Consider the following 20,084-nt stretch of genomic DNA (forward strand, 5'->3'; position numbering starts at 1 on the left):
TATGTATGCCCAGACTTGCATGCATTAGTGGACAGCCAAGATGAGAGAGATAAATCCGCCAAATTAACCAGACATCTCCCTGGGAGGATTGCAATTTGCTCCGTGATGTCTCCATCTCTGAGGCCGGTTATTAGTTATCTGTAGTTCCCTTCAGCTCAGCGCCAGGTATCAGATGTAGAGCCCTCCTCGCCTGCACCGCTGCCGTCACCCCACCTCGCGGATTAGGTTCACAACACGTCCTGGAGACTTTGTGTGAATGTGATCTGGTTACACTTTCTCCTGTTCTCCTGGGGACCATTATAGGATTTTCACAGAAATGAAATGAAAGTTATCAGCCCCAATCTGCCCGCTCCAATTATCTGCCATAGCATTAGAGAGCGCCTGGCTGCTATAGTGTACCCAGGTGAGACTGCTGCCAGGAGGACAGGTAAGAGACGCCTCGCCCCTCCGGAGCTCCATCATTAGCAGTTATGTCCATTTACATTTCTAAGAGGGTTTTAAAACATTTATTATAAATCTTCTACGTTTTATTTTATTTATTTTAGAAAAGAGAGATAAAACATGTACATCAAATTTTCTAGTATCTATTTATTTCCTATCGTTCTATCTATCTATCTATCTATCTATCTATCTATCTATCTCATATCTATCTATCTATCTATCTATCTATTATCTATCTATCTATCCATCTATCTATCTATCTATCTATCTATCTATCTATCTATCATCTATCTATCTATCTATTATCTATTATCTATCTCTATCCTCTATGTATCTATCTCATATATCTATCTATCTCATATCTATCTATCTATTATCTATCTATCTATCTATTATCTATCTATCTATCTATCTATTATCTATCTATTATCTATCTATCTATCTATCTATCTATTATCTATCTATCTCATATCTATCTATCTATTATCTATCTATCTATCTATCTATTATCTATCTATCTATCTATCTCATATCTATCTATCTATCTATCTATCTATTATCTATCTATTATCTATCTATCTATTATCTATCTATCTATTATCTATCATCTATCTATCTATTATCTATCTATCTATCTATTATCTATCTATTATCTATCTATCTATCTATCTATCTCATATCTATCTATCTATCTATCTATTATCTATCTATCTATCTATCTATCTATCTATCTATTATCTATCTATCTATTATCTATCATCTATATCTATCTATCTCATATCTATCTATCTATCTATCTATCTATCTATCTCATATCTATCTATCTATCTATCTATCTATCTATCTATCTATCCATCTATCTATTATCTATCTATTATCTATCTATCTCATATCTATCTATCTATCTATCTATCTATCTATCTATCTATCTATCTATTCATCTATCTATTATCTATCTATTATCTATCTATCTATCTATCTATCTATCTATCTATCTCATATCTATCTAAGCACAAATTATTGAAATGACTGTATTTATGGAGTATCTTCCCTCCAGTTTTGGAATTACATTTCTTGAATACATAGAAAGTGACATAGAAGTTTTTTGTCTTTAATGACCTTCTCATTGTGCAGATACAGTATAGATGGGTCAGACTAGAAGACACACTGGAAATAATAAAGGGTCGGAGTAATATCAGATATCCCCTGGTGATCTAGGGCAGTGGTAGAGGTAATGGCTGCTTCCCGGGAGGTCTAGAGTGCTGCAGAGATAACATATTTGCTGCTCTGATGATCTGGGATAGTGAAGGGGTTAATGTCTACTTCCGTGAAGCAGGATAGTGTAGGGGTTAACACTTAGTATGGAGGTGGAGGGTAGAGTCTGGGGTACATAATGCAGGTAACATACAATGCAATGCCAGGCATTAACAGAGAGGACTATGTAACTATGAGCTCACAGCGGCACAGTACTCTCTATGGTTGTGCTCAGGGCTTCACGAGTGCTACACAATCAATAGTGAACTGGTCAGAAGGATCTGGCAGAGCCGAGCCTGACCTCAGCCTATAAGAAGGTCACACCTACAGCAAGAATAAGTATCTGAAGTACAGTCTTATAGCTTTAATAACACAGTACTAATCTTTTACTGGTCCTGTATTATAGATCAGAACCAAAATATCACAATAAAGGATAAGTAATGTATGTACACAGTGACTCCACCAGCAGAATAGTGAGTGCAGCTCTGGAGTGTAATACAGGATGTAACTCAGGATCAGTACAGGATAAGTAATGTAATGTATGTACACAGTTAATCCACCAGCAAAATAGTGAGTGCAGCTCTGGAGTATAATACAGGATGTAACTCAGGATCAGTACAGGATAAGTAATGTAATGTATGTACACAGTGACTCTACCAGCAGAATAGTGAGTGCAGCTCTGGAGTATAATACAGGATGTAACTCAGGATCAGTACAGGATAAGTAATGTAATGTATGTACACAGTGACTCCACCAGCAGAATAGTGAGTGCAGCTCTGGAGTATAATACCGGATGTAACTCAGGATCAGTACAGGATAAGTAGTGTAATGTATGTACACAGTGACTCCACCAGCAGAATAGTGAGTGCAGCTCTGGAGTATAATACAGGAGGTAACTCAGGATCAGTACAGGGTAAGTAATGTAATGTATGTACACAATGACTCCACCAGCAGAATAGTGAGTGCAGCTCTGGAGTATAATACAGGATGTAACTCAGGATCAGTACAGAATAAGTAATGTAATGTATGTACACAGTGACTGCACCAGCAAAATAGTGAGTACAGCTCTGGAGTATAATACACGATGTAACTCCGGATCAGTACAGGATAAGTAATGTAATGTATGTACACAGTGACTCCACCAGCAGAATAGTGAGTGCAGCTCTGGAGTATAATACAGGATGTAACTCAGGATCAGTACAGGATAAGTAATGTAATGTATGTACATAGTGACTGCACCAGCAGAATAGTGGGTGCAGCTCTGGAGTATAATACAAGATGTAAGTCAGGATCAGTACAGGATAATGTAATGTAATGTATGTACACAGTGACTCCACCAGCAGAATAGTGAGTGCAGCTCTGGAGTATAATACAGGATGTAACTCAGGATCAGTACAGAATAAGTAATGTATGCATTTTTTAATTCAGTTTTGGCAGATTTTTTTTTGCAAACTAGAGTTATAGCGATATCAATCTTAACTGCCTGAGAAACTAAAAGTAAAGTGACAACCAATATGGCTCCACTTCCTTATAAAAAAAGGCTGTTATAACTGTATGAAAAAATGTCAATTTCCCTACAATTTACAATATTAATAAATAAATAAATCTGATGACTAGATTTGAAGAGTGACTTAAAGTAAATGACCACCTGTTATCATTAGGGCTAAAATTCCATCAGAGCTCTATTTGTTCTGATACAGAACTCCAAATCCTCTGCATAATCAGAAAGCTAAATGATAATCTTCTCTCTGCCTGCAGCCACCAGTAGATGGAGCTTTCTGCTCAATGTATTATTTTAGAGTTTCATGTACAAACAGTATGCAGTAAGCTCACAAGCTCCCACTAGTGGTGACTGGAGGTAGCCAGAAAAAAATGTTTTAACTGTGAGACTCTGCAGGACATTTGGAGTTTTGTATTAGAAATATGAAGTTAAGTTAAGACAAGTAGGAAAATATAGAGTTTAAATTATAAAGCATAGAATTTAAGCCTATTTATAAAAGCAATAATATTTTGATGACTATTTTGTAGACAGTGAACCTTGTGTAACCGATGATCCAATATGCCATGGTCGGGGCATAGTTCCTTCAGTATGGTCTTATCTGTGATGTGTTTTCTGCTGTTTCACTACATCGGTGAGTAAATAATATCATTGCGATTTTTTTTTTTTATATTACACACTGTCTGTAGCTCTGAGGCACTCTGTGCCGAATAACAGGGTTGTGCACTTATCAATATGCATGGCCACCGTCAGGGAGATAACATACTCAAGGTCTCCAGACTAAAATGGGCTTAACTCACTAAAACACAAGCGGCTGTGGACTCACTGAGCTGCAAAGCATTTTATTGGGGCTAAACCTGAGAATGAGTCTTCTAGAGGGTTATTACCATCCAACCTCTGGCATCAATGGAGGCACAATATTGCTTTAGTGCAACTTTGTCCTCGGGATCGGTGGGGGCCCCAGAGATAAAACCCCCACCTATCACAAAGTAATTTCATATCAGGAAACCTGAAGAGACCTCCAACTGAACGGAGGTCTGTACACACAGATGGTCGTCCAGAACAGACCAGTGATTGATTCTGCCCTTTTCCCTCAGGATCACTACAGGATAAGTAATGTAATGTATGTACACAGAAACTCCACCAGCAGAATAGTGAGTGCAGCTCTGGAGTATAATACAGGATGTACCTCAGGATCAGTACAGGATAAGTAATGTAATGTATGTACACAGTGATTCCACCAGCAGAATAGTGAGTGCAGCTCTGGAGTATAATACAGGATGTAACTCAGGATCAGTACAGGATAAGTAATGTATGTACACAGTGACTCCACCAGCAGAATAGTGAGTGCAGCTCTGGAGTATAATACAGGATGTAACTCCGGATCAGTACAGGATAAGTAATGTAATGTAATGTATAAGTAATGTATGTACACAGTGACTGCACCAGCAGAATAGTGAGTGCAGCTCTGGAGTATAATACAGGATGTAACTCAGAATCAGTACAGGATAAGTAATGTAATGTATGTACACAGTGACTCCACCAGCAGAATAGTGAGTGCAGCTCTGGAGTATAATACAGGATGTAACTCAGGATCAGTACAGGAGAAGTAATGTAATGTATGTACAAAGTGACTGCACTAGCAGAATAGTGAGTGCAGCTCTGGAGTATAATACAGGATGTAACTCAGTGATTTTCCTAGTCTACGACGTAAAGTCATAGTTTTATTAAAGACACGGAGGCTCATATTGCTTTCTCCTTCTTTACTGTCCACCAATAGCAGTAAAGGGAAAAAATTTACATACAGGAAACAACCATAGTAACCAAGGTCCCTCCTCTATGGCCCCTATAATAGGCCGCTCTTCCTCTGGACCTTCCTCTTTCTTTGAGATCCTGGTGCCAACATCACGAACACCTCAACGAAAACTCCGAACTGCAACTGGAACGGATAAGTCCAACGCCAACGAAGCGTATCCAACTAGCCAACCTGGCCCAACTGTGGTAGAGAAATTAACCGGAAGCACGGCATCCTAGACTGGATCGACCGTCAACCTGAAAAAGAGAGCAGACCATAGGTCCAGGTGAAACAAATAAGTCAGGACTAAATGCGTCCGGAATCCCCGTACTCAAATAGACACACTTGGGATTGAAGGACTGAAAACAATATAAATCTTAATAAATAACATTAAAGATAATGATAACTCTAATAAATATAATAACAATAATGACAATAATAATAATAACAATCTTAACAGGATCTATCATACTATGAGGCTAAAATGAAAAACCCCTGTAATAAAAACCGTGAGGAGACCCAAGGGAGGGAACAGGGTGGGCAATACTCGCCTCCGTGTCTTTAATAAAACTATGACTTTACGTCGTAGACTAGGAAAATCATTGAGTTTTACAGCAAGACACGGAGGCTCATATTGCAAGTTCAAAGCCGCTCTATAATAGAAGCAAACAAATGAGCCTGAGGAAGGAAATAGAATTCCCTAAACGTGGTGACATTAGACCAATCAGCCAAGCGCATAACGTCCTCCAATCTGGCCCCTGAAACCGCCAAAGAGGTGGCAGAAGCACTCCGCGCAGAATGGGCAGTGAAGACGGAAGTGTCTATACCAGCTAGCGACATGACCCATTTAAGCCAGCGTGCCAACGTCTGGCTAGAAACCGGCCCAAAAGGATGTCGGATAGAAAGGAACAGTTGAGATATGGCGGAAGACCGATGGGCCCTAGTCCTGGATTCGTATTCCCTAAGGCAAGCCACAGGACACAAAATCGGAGAAGAAGGGAAACTGGGGTAGGAGACAAACCTGATGTTAGTCTTGGTGCGACGCGAAATGTTAAAAGTGACCCCCTCCGGGGTGAAAGAGCGAGCGTCATAATCAAGGGCCCGAACATCAGAGACCCTTTTGCAAGAAATAAGACAAAACAAAGCCAACAATTTAGCGGACAATTGTCCCAAAGAAAGGGCAGAATTATCCGGCCAAGAGGATAAAAAGGAAAGGACCAGAGAGACGTCCCAGGTAGTAGAAAAATGAGGCCGAGGAGGACGCGCCAACCGAGAACCTCGCAACAGATGAGAGACCTAAGGATGTTGACCTGCAGGGACGCCCTCATAACCTAGATGGGTAGAGGAAATAGCTGACCTGAAAAGGTTGATGGTCCGGTATGCCTTTCCCGCCTCAAAAAGTGAGGTGAGAAACTGCAACAGGTGAGCTACAGGCACCGAACGTTCCGTTCCACGCACCAGCTAGCCCAATTTCTCCAGGCTGCCCGATAAGACTTTCTGGTACCGGGAGCCCATGCGTTGTCCAGTAACTGTCGAGTCGCTTCTGAAATGCCGTCGACAGCTCCAGGTGTCCGGAGATCCGGCATGCCAGCAGCCGTAGGGAGCTGTCGAGGAGAAGTGGGTGGTGTAGACCCTGAGGGTTGCGAAGGAGATCCGAACGAGACGGGAGAAGCAGAGGTACTACCACTAGGATCCTCAGCAACTAAGGGAACCAGACCTGAGACCCCCAGAACGGAACCACCAACACCAAGTCCGCCAGATGTCGCTGAACCTGAAGGAGTGTCCTCGGAATCATCGAGAACGGAGGAAAAGCGTAAAGGCGGGATACAGACCAATCTTGGAGGAAAGCATCCACCGCCACTGCCTCCGGATCCGGACGCCAGCTGTAAAACCGGGTGAGTTGCCTGTTGAGACGAGAAGCGAAGAGGTCGATGGACATCGGGCCCCATATGTCCGAAATCACTGAGAACACCTCCGGATCCAACTGCCAATCGCTGCCGTTCGACAGGTAGCGAGAGTTCCAATCCGCACGAACGTTGCTCAGGCCCGGCAAGTATTCCGCCTGCACCATGATGTCCCTGGAGAGGCAAAATGACCAAAACTCCTTGGCTAATGGGCCAAGGTTGCCGAGTGAGTACCGCCCAACCGGTTGACGTATCGGACTGCCGAGATATTGTCCATCCGCAGTCTGATGCGCGCATTGGCGATCCCGTTGGAAAAGCTCCTGACTGCAAACGAACCAGCTAGGAGCTCCAAGGCGTTGATGTGGAGGAGGGACTCCTCCGCCGACCAGGATCCTCCCATGGAAACTCTGTTGCAATGAGCGCCCCAACCCTGGAGGCTCGCATCCGACTCGATGGTCAACTCTGGAAGGAATCCAAAGATCGCCCTGCCGTTCCATTCCTCCAGATTGGCGATCCACCAACTCAACTCCTCTCGAGCTTCCGAGTCCAGGACCACCACGTCCGCAAAGGAGGCACCGGTCCGAAGATGTGCGATCTTCAGTCGCTGGAGAGCACGGTAGTGCAATGGGGCCGGAAACACAGCTTGAATCGATGAAGCTAACAGTCCGATGATGCGGGCCAGGTGACGCAACGAGAGGTGGGGAATGAGAAGAGCATGCTTCAACTCCTTGCGGATCGCACGCAACTTCATCATCGGAAGACTGAGGGATTCCGAGATCGAATCCACCATGAAGCCCAGGAATTCCATCCGCTGCGATGGGATGAGGCATGACTTCTCCGTGTTGAGGAGGAAACCGAGGCCCGTCAGTAGGTCCGCTGTCCATTGCAGATGTTCTAGCAGACCCACACTGGACTCGTGCAACAGGAGGATGTCGTCCAGGTAAACGATGAGGCGTACACCACGACTTCTCCACCACGATACGACTGGACGCAGCAGCTTGGTGAAGCACTAAGGAGCTGAAGACAGCCCGAATGGGAGACAGATGAACCTCCAGATCTCTCCTCTCCACCAGAACCGGAGAAGATCCCTGGAACGAGTGGCCACTGGGACCGTCAGGTAAGCATCTTTTAGATCCAGCTTTACCATCCAGTCCCCAGGAGTCAATAGGTCCCGAAGAAGGTGAATCCCCTCCATCTTGAAATGATGGTAGCGTACCACCGTATTCAGAGCGCGAAGGTTGATGACCGGTCTCATCTGACCCCCTTTTTTCTGAACGAGGAATATGTTGCTGATGACACCCCACTCTGAAGGAGGGGCCCACTCTATCGCCTGTTTTTGTAGGAGAGAGAATAGCTCTGTGTCTACCAGTGCGCAATCTGGGCGCGAAAGCAGTATGGGCGGGGGGGAAGGAACCAGGCACGGGGACCCCGTGAGCTCTATGTGGAAGCCCCTGACTGTGGTCAGTACCCATGGATCTGATGTGATGAGGCCCCAAGCATGAGAAAAAAGTTGGAGTCTGCCCCCTACACAAGGGACCATAGAATCCCCAATCTGGGGAAGACTTACCCAAGGGTCTGCGAAAGTTGGGGTTGCCTCTGAAAGAGCGAGATCGCCACTGGCCTCCTCTGGTCGAGAAGAAGGGTGAGGGGTTGCGCTGTTCCTGGAAGGGAGGTCGCTGTCCAAAGGAACCTCTACCTGTTCCACGGGCCTGAAAGTTTGTATGGCTGGACAGGCGGCCCCTGCTACTGCCGGCCCGATTAGAGACCCGTCCCTGGAATACCCTGCGCATAGATGACTGGACTTTGTCTAGCGCGGTGAAGGTACCAAGATATCGGCCCATATCCTTGATAAAGGAATCGCCGAATAGGAGCCCCTGGGCGTCCTTACCAGCTTCTGTGAGCGCCAAGTTAGACAATTTGGGGTCTATGCGCCTTTCAATTGCCAAAGAGGTGTTGGCGTTCCCGGCTATGCAGATCGCCCTTTGGGTCCAACCCCGTAATTATTCAGGGTCAATCGGGGAGCCCTCAGTCCTAGCAGTCTCGGCTAGTTCAAAAATCTTGGCCAGCGGGCCAAAAATATCTAATACTTTATCCTGGCAGCTGCGTAGAGCTGAGTCCAGGCCCTTTTTGGGGTTCCAACCAGTTTTGGCCAGGAATTGTGACATTTTTGGATCCACAACGGGAGTGTCACATACTTTGTTGGGGACTAGTGGCCTGGGGCACTCGGCCCTAAGTTTATTCCATGTTTCACGGCTTAGAGGGTGACGCACCCAGTGCTCCAAATAACTACCCACATGTTCAGTGGGAAGCCACTCCGCCGATCGAGGGTGATGCAAGGTTTTGGGATCGAACATAGGTTCGCCCGCAGAATCTAGCAGTGCATCAGATCGGTTAATGGCGGAGGAGGACACTACGTCCTTGGCAGAGGAGGCCGCAGTAGCGGAGACTGAGGGGCCCTGAACTGGGGGAGCAACATCCTCCTGTGACACATAATCAACATCCGCAAAAGCCTCCTCGTCCAATGCTCTGTCAGAGTCAGACTCATAAGGGGATTGTGCTCTAGCGCACTTCCATGTTCGCGCCCGTTCTGCCTGGCGTGATGAGGCCCTTTTTTTGTGAACTATGCACGTAATCTTGGGTGGCAGGATGCGCACCAGTCAAGGTCTCCTGTGGAACAGGAGGTTCAGTAAAGGTAGGCTGCGGTGTAGTAATAGAGTCTTGCAGAGCTACTCTAGAAGGCTGGTCAGATAGTGCCTGAGAAATGCTCTGAGATAATATATTAGACATGGAGCCCATGGCCGCCATGATGGCATCAGACACAGAGCGCTGCAGGGCAAGCGCCTGTGCATCCACATCAGTGGTTCTCTGACCCTCAGGAGAGGAGGGGGAAACATTGTTGGTAGGAGTCTGGGCAGGGTTAGACATGTTATCCCTGTAAAATGGCCGGCCAATAGAGGGGCACACTGGGGAACTAGTTATAATCAAACCTGAGAAAGCGCAGCTAAATAGCAGTGGAAGCGCATAAAACGGGCAGCAGACCGGAGAAGAGCGCAGGAGCCAGCGACCGGAGTAATGTGCAGAGGCCGGAAGCGCAGAGGGAAAGGAAGCCGGTCAAAAACCCGCGAGAATCGCGGCACATAAGCAAGTAAAATGGCCGCCGAGATCTCGCGAGATCTCGCGGCCGGCCGATCCACTGAAAGCGCCCTCAGGAATGGCGCCGCAGCAGCGAGGAGAGGAAGGCCCCGCCTCCGACCGCAGAGGCAAGCATGGGGACCGAAGGTAATGCAAGGGGGGAGACGCCGCAATGAGCGGCATCCGCCAGGTATAGGGAAGCGCCGTAACCGGAGTAAACAAAAGCGCAGGGGAAAGCGCACAGGAGGAAAATAAAAATCAGGGAAAAATAAAGCACCACAATACGGCAATAAATGGGCCGAAACCCACAAGGGAGCGCTGTCAGCAAGGGTTAGTCACCCTGGTATGGGGCAGCGCACAAGATAATCACAAATACAAAAACCATAATAGTAAGACATAACAAATCTATAGGTGCACTTAACTGGTGGCAGCAGCAAAGAAAGAGGAAGGTCCAGAGGAAGAGCGGCCTATTATAGGGGCCATAGAGGAGGGACCTTGGTTACTATGGTTGTTTCCTGTATGTAAATTTTTTCCCTTTGCTGCTATTGGTGGACAGTAAAGAAGGAGAAAGCAATATGAAGCCTCCGTGTCTTGCTGTAAAACTCAGGATCAGTACAGGATAAGTAATGTAATGTATGTACACAGTGACTCCCTGGCTCAGAAGTTCCTTCTTATTTCAAGTCAATATCCACATAATGTCATAAGGGGGCGCCAGAGTCCTCCTCACAGCCGGCCAGTGGAAGTTTTTGAGGATGTATTTTGTGCTGATGGTGGCAGTATTTTGTGAGGGACTGTGGTATTTGGCTCTGTTGGGGTGGTATAATGTGCCACACTATAATATTGCTGGCCCCACCTACATGTGTTGGCCCTGCCTTCCGTGAGTTTTGACCCAACTACAAAACAGGGCCGCTTTTAGTATGTTTTCCAGGGTCACTTTAAGTTCCAAGTCTACCCCTAATGTCATATTTGCAGTTAAGTTCATTAGGGGTCTGGTGCAATCACTCTCAGGATTGCTGGTCATCCTCCACTCGTCTTATTGCTGGTTGTCTCCTTCCGTTTTTTCCATAATGTCTTCTTGTGGGTCTTCATATTATGATAACTCTTCATGTTTTATAGGCCCAAGCCTAATGGAGGACAACCAGAGGGAGAAGAGATTAGCTATCCTGGACACAACAGGTGACATCTTTCCTAAAATTCTTTCTAATGTTTACTCCATATTTGCAACTCTCCGTATCCGACTCTTTGTGACTGATAACCTATCCTTTGGATAGGTCATCTGCATCTGATCGGTGGGGGTCTGGGCGGCTTGGCCTTCTTGCTGCTTACCCTAGGCCAGTGACATCATGAACATTGGTCATGTGGCTTAGGCACAGCTCAGCTGAGCTGCGCCTAGCCCACGTGAATGGGGCTGAGCTGTGCCTAGGTTATTTAACCGATGGTTGTAACGTCACTTGCCTAGGGTAACCAGCGAGAACACCGCAGTGTTCTCAAATAGCTGTACCCCCACAGGGGGAGTAAGGTATTACACAGTTGCCACTGAAATCAATAGGCTATATTAGGTCTAATGTACAGATGCATCAAGTTCCGTGAAAGACGCTCCTCACAGCCATTCTTTTCAATGTCTAATTGGAGGGGGCATAAATGTGGACCCCCAATACTATCCCCTTCCCAACATTCGCCGGACATGTACGGGTCTTTAAACATGGTGCCCACTCAGAAGCTTAGGGGGGGGCCACAGCCACCGAGTTTCTGCTGTATTCAACAGCAGACACCCGAAACGAATGTTTGCGATCGGCGATAACGCTGATCACAGACATTTAACCATTCAGATGCCATTGTGAGGCTTTTCCCTCAGAGCACTGCATTCCTCGTTCCTGAACGGCTCCCTAGCGCTGGGATCAGGCAATCGTTCATTCTCTGTGGCAGCCTTGAGCCTTCTAGAAGCCCCCACAGAAATATTTGCCCGTGTCAGGTTTCCATAGGACATGAATCTCCCATAGACTGCAATGGTAATTCATTATAGTCTATGGGAGAAGCGATTAAATGATCACATGTTTAACTACCCTAGGGGGACTTAATGTAAGTGAAAAAAAGTTTTTAAAAATGTAAAATAAATATACAGTATATAAAAAAATTAAATCACCCCTTTCCCCATATTAAAAAAGCAAACAATGAAAAAAAATGATCATTTGCACCGCTATGTCCCAAAACACCTGTTCTATTAAAATATTAATGTATTTATCCCATATGGTGAATGCCATAATAAAAAAGAATATCAAAATGGACAATTTGCCATAATTAAATAAAAAGTGTCATAAAAAGTCATTCACACTCCAAAATGGTATCAATGAACACTACAGATCACCCCACACATCTCCCTAGACATAATTATAAAAAAAGTTATGAGGGTCAGAATATGGATATGCAAAGAAAAAACAACTTTGTTTCAAAGTTTTTTTTTGTAAAAATTTTAAAATCTATTTTTTTATTTAACACAAGAAAAAGTATATTAACGTTGTATCGCTGTAATTGTACTGACCTGGAGAATAAAGTTAACAGGTCACTTTTACCACATAGGAAATGTCGTAAAACCGAACCCCATAAAACTATTGCTGAATTGTGTTTTTTTTTTTTCAATTCCACCCTATTATTCCCCCTACATTATATGTTATAGTAAAGGGTGCCATTAAAAAGTTACAACTTGTCCCGCAAAAATCAAGTCTTCCTATGGCTATGTGAATGAAAAAATAAAAAAGGAAATGGCACTGGGAGGGCAGGGAGAGAAAAATGAAAATGCAAACAAAATTAAAATTGCAGGGTCTTGAAGGGGTTAACTCAGAATTCCCTAACAGGAGGTTTGCATATAGAATAAAAAATAAATAAAAAATAGATAACCCCCTTTTAGAAAACACAACCAAATTAATTCATAAACTGGGTGTGTCCCCACACAAAATACACAAAGGTACACAGCCCCCCTCCCTCGAATAATATTAATAGTAAATTGCATTCTGGGAAATCTCATTTTTATACCAGGCACCGTACAGTATGCTGATGAAGTCCCCGGCATTACAGTAACTCCAGTAAGTTGTTAGGGGTGGATCCGACAACCAGCTTGCTGACTGTGTCCAAAACAACCAGAAGAAACAATGCAATTCATAAAAGATACATAAAGCAACATTTTACCTAAGAAGTCTATTTTACAGTGTAATGATTCTGGACATATCTTTAAATGATTTATTATTTACCTTTTTCCCAGAAATCCCTGCTGCCTCTGTTGATCTCTCTCAGTATAATTTTACTGATTTAGTGAATGGCATGCTGAGCATGGCCCTTAGAGGTAAGTGTGCGTCTGTGTCACTCAATATATTTGGCTGGAGGAGGGGTAGTTGTCACTCTCGTTGGCATGTAGCATGGGCAAACGGACACCTTCCCTGGGCCCTTGGCCACCTCATAACCACCACAGGGTGCAGGCTTCCTCCCTGGAATGTCATGCTGGACCTATGACACTGGCTGTAGTTTTAGTCGGACAGTGTAGCACTATTTTTTGGGCACCATATGGATCCATTATGTATGGCACTTTTGTGTAAGCTTTGTATGGTAAATTTCTTTTGGCAGAGTACGGCAGTGCAGCAATACCTCTTTGAGTTGAGTTGCAATCAAAGTGGTCGTGAAGATAACCAACACACCATCACTAAAAAACCTGGGGTCGTCTTCTCAAAGAAGTTGTGTTTTGAACCAGTTTCACTTTGAAATATTGTATCATAGCATAGTATCATTATTTAGGCAGTAGTTTGCTTATTTTATTGCCAACCTTAAGAAAAATGAGGCGATGGCTCCATCACGTTGTCCAACCTTGATCTGGTCCTGCCCTATATTGCTGCACATGAGAAATTTAAGGGTAGTTGTTGGGGAAACTATAGCAGATTTGATCAGAAGGGCACACTAGATATGGCACTATTCTTCTTGTCAAAGTGAAGGAACCCAGAAGACCTCAATGTAGGTCAGTAAGTTCTGCCGGACATTGATGATATCCATCAGGAGTCAGCTGTATCTATCAGTTGTCGGTGGTATTCATAAGGTGTTGGTGGTATCCATCAGGCATTTGTGGTATCCACCAGTTGTTGGTGCTTTCTATCATGTGTTGGCTTGTATCCATTAGTGTTGAGCGCGAATATTCGAAAAGCTAATTTTTATCTCGAATATCGCAACTTCGAGAATTCGCGAATATTTAGAATACAGCGCTATATACCGTATTTTTTGCCCCATAAGACGCACTTTTTCCCCCCCCAAAAATGGGGGGTGGGAAATGCCCCTGCGTCTTATGGGGCGAATGCTGACAGTTTAACATCGCTGGATGCGATGTACGGGGGAGGGACTGGGAGGAGGAGCTGGGGGCCGGGAATAGCGGCGGGGCGGTGCAGCCAGTGTACTATAGCCCCGCCCCGCCGCTCCGGTATAGTAATATAAAATGTCTTATTCAATTAAAATTTATTACATATGCCCCCTCACTCCTAAATTCCTAATAGTACCTTACATCCTATTCCTAATAGGTTCTGTACAATGCCGGCAGGCAGGCCGGGCGGGCGGCAGCGTAACTCCCTGATGTCATGTGCCTGCGCCGCCTACTTTATTAATGAAGCAGGCGGCGCAGGTAAGTGACGTCAGTGAGTGAAGCGCAGGCCGCCCGGCCTGCCTGCCGGCATTGTACAGAACCTATTAGGAATAGGATGTAAGGTACTATTAGGAATTTAGGAGTGAGGGGGCATATGTAATAAATTTTTATTGAATAAGACATTTTATATTTGTATACTGGGGGGCGGCGCTGATCCGTGGATGGCACAGTTAAGGGGTGGGGGGGGGTCTGTGGATGGCACTGTTATGGGCTGGGGGGTCTGTGGATGGCACTGTTATGGGGTGGGGGGTCTGTGGATGGCACATATATAACAGTGCCATCCACAGATCCCCCCTGTAACAGTGCCATACACAGATCCTCCCTGTAACAGTGCCAGCCACAGATCCCCCTGTAACAGTGTCCATCATCCACAGATCCCCCTGTAACAGTGTCCGTCATCCACAGATCCCCCCTGTAACAGTGTCCGTCATCCACAGATCCCCCCTGTAACAGTGTCCGTCATCCACAGATCCCCCCATAACAGTGTCCGTCATCCACAGATCCCCCCATAACAGTGTCCGTCATCCACAGATCCCCCCATAACAGTGTCCGTCATCCACAGATCCCCCATAACAGTGTCCGTCATCCACAGATGCCCCCCATAACAGTGTACGTCATCCACAGATCCCCCCATAACAGTGTCCTTCACAGATCCCCCATAATAGTGCCATCCACAGATCCCCAGTAATGGTGCCATCCACAGACCACCATTAGTTCCAAACCCACCAAAAGCACACCTTTTGGTTAAAAATATATTTTTTCTTATTTTCCTCCCCAAAAACCTAGGTGCGTCTTATGGGCCAGTGCATCTTATAGGGCGAAAAATACGGTATTCGATTTTCTAATATTTGTCATTTTTTACATCTGAACACATAATTCCTCCCTGCTTCTTGCTTGTGAGCCAATGAGTCATTGGCCCACAAGCAACTTAAGCAGGGAGGAATCATGACTTCAGATTTTAAAAAAATGACCAATATTCAAAAAAACAAATATATAGCACTATATTGAATATAGTGCTATATATTCAGTTTTTAGAATATTTGTCTTTTTTTTCCATCTGAGGTCATCATTCCTCCCTGCTTAAGTTGCTTGTGGGCCAATGACTCATTGGCTCACAAGCAAGAATCAGGGAAGAATCATGTGTTCAGATGTAAAAAATGACAAATATTAGAAAAACGAATATATAGCGCTGTATTCTATAGTGCTATATATTCGTTTTTGACCCACGCCTGTATTGATCACGTAATATTTGCATATTACGCGATCATTACCTTGCCGATTTTCAAGTAAAATAAAAGAATGTAGAATATAACAAATATTCGAATTCGCGAATATTTAACGAATATTCTACAAAATATTCGAGAAATATCGCGAATTCGAATATTGCTCCTGCCGCTCATCACTAGTATCCATCAGTCGTCTGTGGTATCTATCAGGTGCCAGTGGTATTTATCAGGTGTTGGTGGTATCCATCGTGTATCTATCATGTGTCGGTGGTATCCATCAGATGTCAGCTGTATCCTTCAGGTGTTCATGGTATTCATCAGATAGTGGTGGTTTCTATCGGGTGTTGGCGGATGTCTTCATCAGCTGTCTGTGGTATCCATCAAGTGTTGCCAACATCCATCAGGTGTCGGTGGCTGTATCCATCAGGTGTCGGTGGTATCCATTAGGTGTTACTAGTATCCATCAGGTGTGAGCAGTATCCTTTAGTTGTTGGTGACTGTATCCATCAGGTGTCAGTGGTTTCCATCGGGCACCACTAGCATCTGTTGTATTATAGTTCCAGCTATTCATTATGTTCTCCAAAATAAATAGAATCAACAATGTAAATATGAATAGAGCCCAATAAAACCTCTACTCACCCCAAAGCCACAGCTGATATGCTTGAGCTATTACTTACTAACAGCGGGGCAAGATGGTAGACACCAGCTCTGAACTGTATATTTCATGATCTCAAGGACATGGCCATTTTGACCCTGGGATTCGGGAACACTGCGTAGTTGCCCATTTCAGCCTCACCGCATTCCAAGAGCCATAACTACAGTATGTCTATGTTTTGCTGACTTTGCTTTTGAAGAATATCCAAAATAATATTTATTTTCATTTTTTAGAATAATTTTTTATTAAACTTTGCTTCCTTTTTTGTGCCCTACAGAACAATAAGACTTTATGTTTTTTATTATGCACTGTACTGTAATTTCTATGTGAAATGCACAAGCAGATATTAAGGTGTACCTTAATTATACACTGGCCCATAGTGCCCCATCTTAGGACAGTCCTGGGTTGTCCATTACAACTGTCAGCAGTGGCCATCCCTTTCAATCAGGGAGCAAAGGGAGCCCCCCTCCATTGTGATGCCAGAATTGCAATTTAGGGTTAAACCACTAGGATCGGTGCTTGCTCCCAGAGATAAAAAAAATGTATAGTGCGTGATGCCAAGGGGTTTAGCATGTATTCTATTTTTTCTTGCAGTTTTAAGCGAAGGCGCAGTTTTGTAGTTAGATGGATACGATGAACGCATTTTATTATAGTAATGCAAGATAAGCTATGATAGAATCATAAATGCAATCTATGAGGCTCCCGGGAATATCTCTTCAGTATTCACTGGAACGTGTAGAATTGCAGTAGAAATGAAGATATCATTGAAGAGCTTAATCTGGATAACATTCGCAGACAGATAAACTCGGATTGCGGCTTTCATTGCCGTCAACCGTTTCGTCACACACAGAGAGAACGTATTCTGTAACCTGCTCGCACAGCGACATAACATAGTGCATCGAGAAAACCATCACTGACTGTCACCTACAGAAAACAACATTGACCAAGCGATGGGAGATACTGTGAGGGGATTCATGAGGGGCGTTAGAGTACTGTGCGGGAGGGGTGTTAAAGAGAGAATTATATTGGGATGTCATTGCTCCACTCCTAATCTTCTGCGCCAAGTTACCGCAACTGTGAAAAACAAAGCCACAAGGCAGATGGGAACGGAGCCTACTTTTGGACAACTGACTAATAGCAGTTCTGGTGGTCTAGGTTAGCTTTAGGGTATAGTATACTATAAGGTTTCTTGATGCAGTTTTGGAGGCCAAAATCAGTAGTGGATAATAAAAGGAGAGAAGGTATAACGAACAGACACGACCTCATATTTTTTAAATTTACTCCTGATTTTGGCATCCAAACTGCATCATGAAACCTAACCATGTGGCCTTACCCTAATATTCCTATTGGTGTACAGTACTTTAGGAGTCCATTCTTTATATCCCTGGTGGTCTCGGGACAGTTTTTTTGTTTTTTAACCTGTTTTTACTGCAGGGAGAAAATACCATACCTATAGGGGATCACTGTCCTCGGGCTGTGCTCCGCATAATGTACAGAACCATGTATGATCATAGCATTGATTTAATAAATAAGAGCAGATGGTATTTGGCTTAGAAATATTGAGAAAAATTGGACTGTGATAGCCGTGTAGTCCAGAGGGTACATGTTATGTAGAGGTTAGTCGCAATCTACTAAAGCCATGTGTGAACATCACCTTTGGGAAACTAAAATGTTTAGGCTTAGGAACATTGAAAAACACGGGTCTAGGCTAGTGGAGGAGTTTGGTGTACCATCAATGGTGGCCTAGGGTAATGGAGGAGTTTGCGTAGTATTACTGATGCTCAAGTGTAGTGGAAAAGTTTGTGTAATATCCCTTGTTGTTTAAGATAGTAGTCATCCCTGGTGGTCTTGGTTAGAGGGTCCTTTCTTTATGGCTAGTGTCTAATGCTTAATAATGTTTAATACATACATCATGCATGCTCTGATCTGACAATGTTTAACATGGATCACATACAAACGAGTCACATTATAATGACTATCAGCTCATACCCAGAGTAACCGCCATGTGCAGCATGGACAGCAGCTAGACGGGCTGGGAGTGACTCAATAAGGTCTGGGTAGGTTGCCACAGGTATCTGGAGCTGTGCTGACTGTAGTGCATCCCACAGCTGCTGGAGGGTGCATGGGGGAGGATCCACGTGACCATCGGGTAGTCCCACAGATGCTCAATTGGATTCAAGTAACTAGGGGGCCAGGGTAGTACTTAGAAGTCTTGGTTATGCGCTTACAACCAATGTTGGACATTTCTAGCCGTGTGACATGTCACATTATCTTGCTGGAATATCCTATCTGCCTCCAAGAAGGCAATCAGCATAGATGGAGGTATACCCAAATAACTTGACAGTTCCACATGGAGGACTGGCCAGAGAATGCCATGAAAACCTTCCCCAGACCATAACGCTGCCCCCACCAAACTGCGTTCTTCCAGCAATGGTCACAGGTGGTTTGTTCTCTGATGTTCCTCGCCTGACATGCCAACGTCCATCCGTTCTATGAAGCAGAAAACGTGACTCATCAGAGAAGACAACCCTTTACCAAATCCAATACTGCCACAAAAATTTAAGCTCTTTCTGCCAATGCAACTTGGTTAGCAGAGGTGCAGTGACCATCCATCTACTTCAGAGCCCCATACGCAGTAGGTTTTTCTGAACTGCTGTGTTAGACACACATCCGGTGCCCCCTGGTTTATTTTGACAGTAAACTGCTCCACTAGCATGTCAGTCCGCCCTCACGCACCACTGGAACATGTTCAGCCCCAATCTGCACCAATGAGAGATTAAAGTCACTGGAAACCTTCAAGACACTTCCATCATTGGTCCTTAGACATTGTGTTAGAGATTAGAGATTCCTGAGGTTCACCAATTAGGTTTGGAAACCAGTGCAGGTCCATGTGTATGGACTTCAATGATCTTCATTTTCTGGTATGTCTTTATGACATGCCAGAAGAACACTTAGGGTCTCAAAAATGACCACTCTAAAATATCATTGTATGATGACTCTTGCTTCTATTACAGACATTGCAACTTGACACTTAAAGCATCCATTCATAACTGATATTTTTTTTGCAGGCACCAAAAAGTTCTTCTCGTTCCTGAGTGTGACTTCGTACAGCTCATTTGCCTTCCATAAGGTTTCAATCCTTATCTACAACAGTGAGCTTCATTGAATCATTAGATTTTAGACTTAAACCATTACATTACCAAAGTGACAAATGGCTAATGGATAACCCTTATTTATTTGCAGTTTCCAACTTGAAGCATGTTGACTACCACAAATTTCCCATGAGGTATTGCTACTGTCTAAACAATAGGACGAATGACTTGACAGGTGAGCTACTGTGGATGGTCATTGGATGGCTTTTGTTAGAGGACGTGGATGTTGAAACTTTATACTATTTAGCTTTTGTCCCTATTGATGCCAACAGACCTGGTTTCTAACTGTCCATGACACTTTTGACAGACACTAGTTTGCCATTGGCTTGTATCTGGAGGGCACCAGTTGCTAATG

This window comes from Bufo bufo, chromosome 5 (assembly GCF_905171765.1).
Source record: "Bufo bufo chromosome 5, aBufBuf1.1, whole genome shotgun sequence".
NCBI lineage: Eukaryota > Metazoa > Chordata > Amphibia > Anura > Bufonidae > Bufo > Bufo bufo.